At 45.5% G+C, this 8,898-nt stretch overlaps 1 protein-coding gene across 13 annotated transcripts in view; it reads right to left on the minus strand.

The window, feature by feature from the left end:
* Positions 1-8,898, minus strand: part of DSE (dermatan sulfate epimerase) — a 42,333-nt gene that overhangs the window by 27,913 nt on the left and 5,522 nt on the right. For 7 of the 13 annotated variants that reach the window (XM_087773331.1, XM_087773327.1, XM_087773324.1 and 4 more), the window contains 2 exons: positions 8,077-8,882; positions 7,263-7,333 (listed from right to left, as the gene is read on the minus strand). The exons of 1 other annotated variant lie outside the window; for it this stretch is intronic. The gene's annotated coding sequence lies outside the window, so the exon portion shown is untranslated. Of the gene's footprint in view, positions 1-7,262; positions 7,334-7,897; positions 8,036-8,076; positions 8,883-8,898 lie in introns of those variants that run through there. 5 more of the 13 variants (XM_087773328.1, XM_087773326.1, XM_087773322.1 and 2 more) reach the window with 3 other exon arrangements.

Raw genomic sequence — 8,898 nt, forward strand, 5'->3', positions numbered from 1 at the left:
CCCATATATATTGCCATTTGGTTCCTACGGACTCACAGAAATGTATCTGATATAGCAAAATTAGGGAGCAGATGGAATGGGACCAAGAAAACTATAAACTTATCTTTGTACTGTAACAATCGCAATAAATCTACTGACCAAAGTCCCAAGCTGTATAGTTCCCACATCAGCAAGCAGTACTGCTGAGTCCCTCTCAAAGCTGCGGGGCTGGACAGCAGTGCAGGAAACTCCCATGTCCCAGGATAAGAGCAGTTGGGAGTCCTTCCTCCACTCGCCTTTTGGCCAGTGAGATAAAACCAGTGACCACCTGTCTCTCCAATAAAAATGCTGGAAAGGTGTAAAAATCACTGCTTACAACTTGAAAAATACCTATTACAACCTTAACCACCAGGGGACATTACTTCATTTCTTCCTCTGATTTTTTCACTATGAGAAATATGATACATCACAATTATATAATGCCAAAGGTATTTAAAAGCTTAAATACTGAAATTGCAAATACAATTCAGAATCAAATCTACAATAAACAAAGCACAGCTCAGGTACCCAGGTGTTACTATTGCACTTGTTCCGCAGTGATCTGAAGTACTGTGAAAGAAGCTTTGTATCAACTTACATGTCTGAATAACAGCTGTGCTACGAAAATCATAAAGGCAACCAGAAACAACCAGTTCCTATAGGAATTATCAGTATATGACATCATGTCAGCAGTCAAGGTTTAAACTTGTGTCTGTCCTTTGATCTACGCACAAAATTCAATGGATCTACCTCGAGCAGTACACAGCCATGCGAGACCATCATTCTGGGAGAACGGAGGGGTGCATTCATTCTCCACCATGCTACAGATAGGACAGCAACTGCAAAGTATTTTTGTAAATTTACAGTAGGACGCGTAAGGTATCTGCGGCGGAAGTTTCATTTGTTTGTTCCTGTCATTTAAAAGCTTATTTGTCTATTTTACCACTGTATATATAAATTAATAGGGCATGCACACACACACACACTGAATGCATAACCTTTTCTCTGCCTCAAGCAAAAACAAGATTTCAATTGTCTGCATGCCCAAACCATAATCTGGGAATTTGGAATTTTCTTCTATTTTATAATTCACCCTACCGCTTTCTCAATAATTTTTTGGTTGCACTAACATTACTATTCCTAACCCTTAGTGGGATCTTTTATTCCATATTTCACTGTATCGAATGAGTAAGAAAGTAATTTTGATATCCAGAATCCAGAAGGCGATCATTCGCAACTAGTACAGACATGCCCGTTAAGGCATCCACGTTCAGTGAATGAAAGCTCAGTCCCTTTTACCATCAAAGGCATAAAACTATAAGCTACCACAGAAAGATTTCCTTTAGAGCACCAGCATTTTATCCTGAGCTGAAGTACTTTTAAAAGGCCATTTCGATAATTAAAAATATAGTTACCATCTTTTACAGAAATGTTTTCACAGACACTAACACTAATGGAAGACAGTTTGAGAATTTTCATATAGGCCAAAAGGATACATTAACTACGTTTGTCCGTGCCATTGTCCCCCTGTACTCGGCACTGGTGAGGCTGCACCTCGAGTACTGTGTTTTGGGCCCCTCACTACAAGAAGGACATTGAGGTGTTGGAGTGTGTCCAAAGCAGGGCAATGAAGCTGGTGAAGGGTCTGGAGCACAAGTCTTATGAGGAGAGGCTGAGGGAGCTGGGGTTGTTTAGCTTGGAGAAGAAAAGGCTGAGGGGAAGACTTTATCATTCTCTACAACTATCTGAAAGGGGGTTGCAGGCGAGGTGGGGGTCAGACTCTTCTCCCAAGTAACAAGCGATAAGACAAGAGGAAATGGCCTCCAGTTGTGCCACGGGAGGTTTAGATTGGATATTAGGAAAAATTTCTTCACTGAAAGGGTAGTCAGGTATTGGAACAGGCTGCCCAGGGAAGTGGTTGAGTCCCCATCCCTGGAGGTGTTTAAAAGACGGGTAGACGTGGTGCTTAGGGACATGGTTTAGTGGTGGACTTGGCAGTGTTAGGTTAACGGTTGGACTCGATGATCTTAAAGGTCTTTTCCAACCTAAACAATTCTATGATTAATGTCCCAGAAGTCAATCAAACCACTCATCCATCTGTTATATTGTTACAGCACTTTTGGGGCCTAGGACTATGATAGTAACAGACACTGTAGAAACACAGAACAAAAAGCGCCTGTAACAATTTGGGTGGTGACACCGTATTAATTTGGCAGCTGCTAAGAAGTAACGCATCTTCCCAGCCCATGCACGTAGACCCATTCGGGGGGTCTGTAAGGTTGTGAACCCTTTGGTGTGGGGTATCAGAAACCACGGTTAGGGTTTCCTCTGCCAGCAGCCTACAACCCAAGAGTGCAACTGTGCTTCACGAGAGGAAGAGAGCAACGGAAGGGATTATTTGAGGTAAGCAAGAGCATGGTCTCTGCATGGACTGAGTGGTACCACCACGGTGCACAGGGAGAGCTGGAAAACCTTCAGAGGGTGATTGCAATGCCCAGGAGGTGCAAAGAAAGGACAGAAAGAAATAATCATACATGCAAAAGGGGAAATTTTACTGCTGCCAAAACAGAATTCCTCCCTGTGCCTAATCCAGCCCACTCAAACTGCTGCACGCCATGCAGCTTCCCTCGCTTTTTAGGAGGCCGATTACAGCACCAGAAACTTCTGATACCAAGACTACTGTTTCCATTTCTGACTTCAATTTCTATCCTCTTTTCCAACTAATACTTCTTTGTCAGCCTTGACCTTTACTCTTCCAAATACTCGTAAATGTTTTAAGTCCCCTGGCTTGCTGTTCTCCTCTACTATGTATAATTAACAGTTTTAATCTTTCCTCCTTATTGTTTTTATGGTCCTTCATTCAATTGCCTCCATGACTGGCAATTCTTTGGAAACAAATGGAGTGTTTATGCTGGAGTTTTACAAAACCGGTTCTTGCTCTCTGTATATCTATATCTACCTACAGACTTCAGTAGCTGAAGACATCACATAAACATTTTTATTTGTAAAGCATTTCCACAGGACATCATATTAATAGACGGGAATTCTAAAACGCATCACATCCTTCGGTTGCTATGGGATCAAAATACATTTTAACTATGTTTCCATATCCTGTTTATGACTTAGTCTTGCATACAAAACTATATTTAACACAAATAATAAATAAAATTTTAAGTATTGTGACAGCATATAGGAGCACCAGCAAAGTCCAAAGGCACCTATGCTAGTCAATTTATGAACCTAAAAAGACTGCAACGTAAGCAATTTAAATCAACATTTGCTTTTATATTATCGACATATAATCTTATGATGGTGTACGCAGACCCCAAATGTGTATTCACATAGAAGAACTACTCTTTCTACCGGATAAATGCCTCTGTGTTTGTAGACCTAAATTGCACCACTCTACCTGGTAGTCACTTCTCACTGCAGATCAATATGCTGTTCATTCTTATTGGTACAATTCTGTTGTTACCTCTGCTGCTTTCATCTGTTATCTCATTATCTACATTTTCTATATATATCTGGACGTAGCATATAGTCTGTCTGTCTGTCTACCTATCTATCCATAGATATAATACATATGTACCCAAATGCAGCTGATTTTTTTTCAAGGTAAAAACTTGGAGAAACAATAAAACATATTGTCCTGTAGTTCCTCTGGGGTTATTACTGTCTTCACTGCTGCCCAGAATACCCTTGATAAAAAGTGACAATTACATTTTCAGGGACAGAAACCTCAAATGCAGATGGAGTTAAAAGACTACATTATTCCTGCAAAATTTTGCTACTCACAATTGGCATGACCAATTTGTGTGAGTAGGCATCAACACAACCATTAACTTACAGGTTAACTACGACATTTAGAATTTTATAATCTCATTTCTGACCTTGAGTTGTGCAGGCATGGCTCTCGCAGCAGAACTGAAACTTGACAGATCGTTTTGGCAAAAAGTGTGATGCACCTTAGTTAAAAGGATCTGATTAAAAAGCTTTAAAATGTCATGACATCCACAGAAATGCTTTCAAACAAATTCTGAAAATACTTCAACAACTCCAGGCAGCCATTTGATTAGAAGACTTAAGAGGGCCCACCAGGCTTACATCAAGCATTCAGCATATTTATGATTTCTGACAAAAAACAACAAAAAACCCCCAAGAACATATACCACGACAGCTGTGGTGAAAGAACTCTTATGTTAAAATTATGCTTATCTGGTACCGAATTATAATACCTGCCTGAGTCATGATCAAGGTCCCTACAAGCCATTGCCTGCTCTAAATAACGCTATTGCCGATTCCTACTGTATACTCTGTGAGTCTAAGCAAGGGGAAAAAAAGAAAGACCAAACAAAGGTAATTTCAGACGGTGTACATAATGGCCGCATAGTGTCTGGGCTTTAACACCTGACCGTGTCCCCAGAGCGGATGAAAGCATGATGTCAGCACCTGATGTGAGAAACTATTTCTAGCGCTCTGTCCTTCACGTGATTCCCAAAATGACCAGACCCCTCCGGTCAGCTCTCCGTTACTAACATTTCTGCTAAACTTCTACTGACAAAGTATTCATGAGAAAGGTCCCAGGTTACATCAGCTAAATTTCCTTTTTCCTAGCAGGCGTCAATCCCCTCCCCTGCTCCGTTCCCATCCTGAGCAGGTAACCGATTCCAGCCAAAGTGCAGCGCACAAGGCTTTGGGGTTTCTGCTAATGCAGCTCTGTCACATCTCACCCACCGTCACCTGGGCTAACAGACATCGGTACAAAGCTTACCCCCCCCCCCCCCCAAGCAGAGAAGTACCTCAAAGGAAGGGCTTTCTGCCAAATATGGAGCCTATTTATAATAAATATGTGGCTACAGTCTTGAACACAAACTGGCACCATGGTTTAACAGCTTTAGGGGGCTACACTACTGTAACTAAGCTCCTTTATCTAACTCAGCTGAACGGAGACAGCAAAGAAAGTGCCAACAGCCAGGACACACTTGCTGCTGAGATATCACATTTACCAATTAAATACAACTTGCTAAGCGGAAGTCATATTCTCTTTCTCTCTCCAGGCACTTGAATTATCAAGTCTAAACCAGGAAATGATGGTGATGGAAAGTTGTTCCTTTCTTTATTTTTTTAATCCCTTCAGAAGAAAAACAGGGAAAACGAGCTTTATGTCTTGCAAAATGTCCAGGAACAATAGCAGTAGTAACTGAATTTCTTTCTGCTTGTTGCTAGAGTATGCTGTGGGTGCCAGATGTGCAAGTTTCCACACACAAGCCTAGGAATGTGACTCAGTTTTAGCTAAATGCAATCACTTCTGAGAGAAGAGACACTTCAGTTTTACAGACTCATTTACGGCCTCGTTGAACCCGACTTCTCACTGCTCAGACTGCTGGGTACTGATGGATGTGACCATATTTCCACCAACATATGAACTCACTACGTTCATTCACAACCCAGCAGCTGCCTGGTGATGGGAATGACTTTCTACCACCACTGATCTAGGCTTTATTTGAATTCAGTTTTGAAAAAGCTTATGTGCTTGCTGTCCTTAAGTACTTGAGGAAAAGAAATGGTACACACAGACCTCATGAGCACAGTGTTTCTAAACTTTAGAGCCTTTAGAAAGTACCAAACCCGAGATGTCACTCTAAAACTAGCTTTCAGCTAGTCCTTTTTACTTATAACTGTATGGAACCTATGGAAATCACATCTAACTTTTAGCCAGGTAATTAAACACATTTTCCTCTCCATTGGGGTGCGGACATTTACTAAATATTCAGTTTGAATAACTAACGTACACTAAAATAAACACTGAGCTTGCTTAGGCAACCAAAATCTATTAACTTTTACCATAGGCAATCCATTTGTTCAGTTGATGTATTTCTTCCTTTGCAACCCATATTCTCTATGACTGAAAAACAAGCTTTAGAAGAGATTGTATACAAATGTGCAGTGGAAAACCAGCACTAAGCGTCTTCCGAGGTCAGTCTCCACAGTAGAGGATACAGATATGTTTATAAACTGTTCTAACGTCTTGCTCTTGTATTAAATAACAGCACTCAGTTTTTTTCATGGCAATTCAAAATTATGCAAAGTATCACAATGCTTCACACAAAAGAACAAAAGCAAGCTCTTACTTTGAGTAACAAGAAAAGAAAATGACATTTTCTTGAAGTACCAGTAGTTCTGTCCCAGTAAAATACGATGCCGTTAGTGTATTTTGGTTTCGCATCCTGGTGAAGTTTACAGATAGTCAAGAAACTCCCAACCCAGAACTGCTACTTTGTTGACTTTAAAAGCTTAGCTAATTTAGGTCACTGAAGAAACACATATAAGCAATGACACACAGTAAAAGAACTCATAGTTGAAATAACATTTAGCGCTTCTGTAGAAAAATGCACTCAAGGATCTCCAAGTAGTTATGAAACAAATTAATTAATTAAACTTCTCAACACTCCTGTGAAGCAAGCAAGCACATTTATCTGTTTTATGAGGAAGGAAACAGAGCCATGGAGAGGTGGAGTGACTTGCCCGAGGCTACCCAGCAAGAGTCTTTCAGAGTAATAAACAGCAGCTGAATTATTGATTCCCACTGCTGCCCTTCAGCTGAATTGTCCCTTTTTTGAAATACTGCACCAAGTTACAATAATTGTTGGCATGATAAACATAATGTGGCAACATTTAGCCGAGATTTGCTTTGTCTTTGTTTAGACTATATTAAAACTTTAGTGTTATTTAAATCGCAAATGATTTTCTCAGGGTGACCAAAAATCTCCAACTAGTTGAGCAATATTTCCTGTATTTCATTCACAATTGTGTCTGTTTCTTATATTGCCATTTCTTACGTCCAAAAAAGAAGCGACTCCAGCTTGAAAATGCAGGAAAATATCACAGCTTTATATCGTTCCAAGAGGGAATGGCAGAAAAGTAGAGGGAATGGCTACTGTCATTCATACCAAACTGAATTTCGAGAGTTGGCACGAGGCGCGCCAAGTGATGATGCATTGCTTTCGTGCAATAGCTAAAGGAATCGCAACGTGCCACCCCGGGGCCGAGGAGACTGAGCTTCACGAGTTAATAACTGCGGTCCCAGGGCACTTACGACTTTTCCAACCACAAAAAAAAAAAACAAAAAAACCCCAAAAAAAAACCCCAAAAAACAGAAAAGTGCCAGGAAGTTGCACCGGGCAGATCGCTCTTTTCGTGCCTCTCAGCTTCCCTAGGTGCAAGACAAGGATGCTGCCGCTTACCTTTCACACGCGCGTGTTTGGGAGGCTTAACTCGTTAGCAAAAAGGCTCGGAGGCTCTTGCGTTAGCGGTGCTACGGCAGAGCAGAGAGCTGTTAAACGCGGCGCCCGGCGCTCCCGCTCTAAGCGGGGTCACCCCGCGCGCCCCCCGCTCCCAGCCCCGGGGCCCATCCTGCCCGCACCTCCGGCGGGGCGCGCTGGCCCCGCTGCCCGGGCCGCGCCGCCCGCTCCGCCGGGGACGGCCCGGGAAGGCCTGTGTCTGCAGGCTGCTCCCCGTGGGACGCCCCCGGCCCCCCCCCCCCCCGTCCCGTCCCGCTCCCGCACCGGGGCGACCCGGGCCCCGCTGCCCGGCGCCCGCCGACACCCGGCGCCCCGCGCCTGGGGGATGGGGACGCATCTGGCGGGCGCGGTGGGGCCGACCTCCCCCTTCCCAGCCCCGCCGGTAACCGGTGCCCCCAGCCCCGCTCGGGCGGAGGGGCGCTCCCGGGGCCCGCGCCGCCGCCAGCGGCCCCGGGGCCCGCCGCGGGCAGGAGGGGCGGGGGCGGCCGCCCGGCGGAGCGGAGCGTACGGGACGGGGTGGAGGGGGAGGTCGGAGCGGAGCGGAGCGCTGCCCCGCACCGCACCGCACGGGCACTCACCACCGCCGGCGGCCCCTGCCTGGCTCGGCTCGGCTCGGCTCGGCCCCGCCGCTCGGCAGCCGGAAAGTTTCTCCTCCGCAGCCCCGGGGGGACGGAGCGGGGGGCGCGTTTTTCAACTCAGGAAGAAAGTGACTCCCCCCTCCCGCTCCACCTCCCGCCTCCCCGCCCTCCCTCCTTACCTCTCCCCCGTCCTCCTCCTCCTCCTCGTCCTCCTCCTCCTCCTCCCCCGGCCCCTCACACCATGGCGGCGGCGGCGGGCGGCACCGCTCCCGCCCGCGGGGACCGCACGGCCGGGCGCAGAGCGGCCCGGGGAGCCCGCACGGCCCTGCCGGCCCGGGGCGCTCCTTTAGTTCTGCCTGTGCTGATTTATTTGTTTAATCCTGGCGGACACACGGGTTTCCCACCCCCGCCCGCTCCTCCCCGGCTCCGCAGTTCACGGAAATACCCCAATTCTCGCTGTTAGCGGGAGGACTCGTTTCCCCGCAGGGAACCTCTTGGCCCCGGCACCGGGTGTCGGCAATTGGATTTTTCTGCACCTGGAACGTACGGCAGCGGTACCACGCTTCGGGCGAGGGGGGCTGTGGAGGTTAAAGCATCCAGGGTGACCCATTCATATGCAATATCCATCTCTAGCGGTGTCTCCATACTGCAGGAGAGCAATGGGACCTCCCATTCAAAAGTTCCCTCAAGCCAGCAAAGAAACAAAAAGCCGATTTGTCAGTCTGCTCTTTTAAGTATGGTGTGGCTACATACAGAAATGTTTCCCATGTAAAACGTGAAACGCCATGACCGTTCAAGCCTTATTTTGCAGCCACTCAACTGAAGATACTTAGGGAAGTAATATAAAAGAGGATAAAATAAACGATCTTTTGGTACAGTTCTCTTTGCTTTCTCAGATGCTATAACCAAGAAAAAGTACGAAGAATTCCGAATGCTTGTTGGGTTCTGAAAGCTGAGCGTGTTTTGTCCTCTTCAGACTACTCTGCTGAAATGAAAATAAA

The sequence above is a fragment of the Nipponia nippon genome, unplaced genomic scaffold (genome assembly GCF_047370975.1).
Source record: "Nipponia nippon isolate SJK-2023a ecotype South Korea unplaced genomic scaffold, ASM4737097v1 scaffold_4, whole genome shotgun sequence".
NCBI lineage: Eukaryota > Metazoa > Chordata > Aves > Pelecaniformes > Threskiornithidae > Nipponia > Nipponia nippon.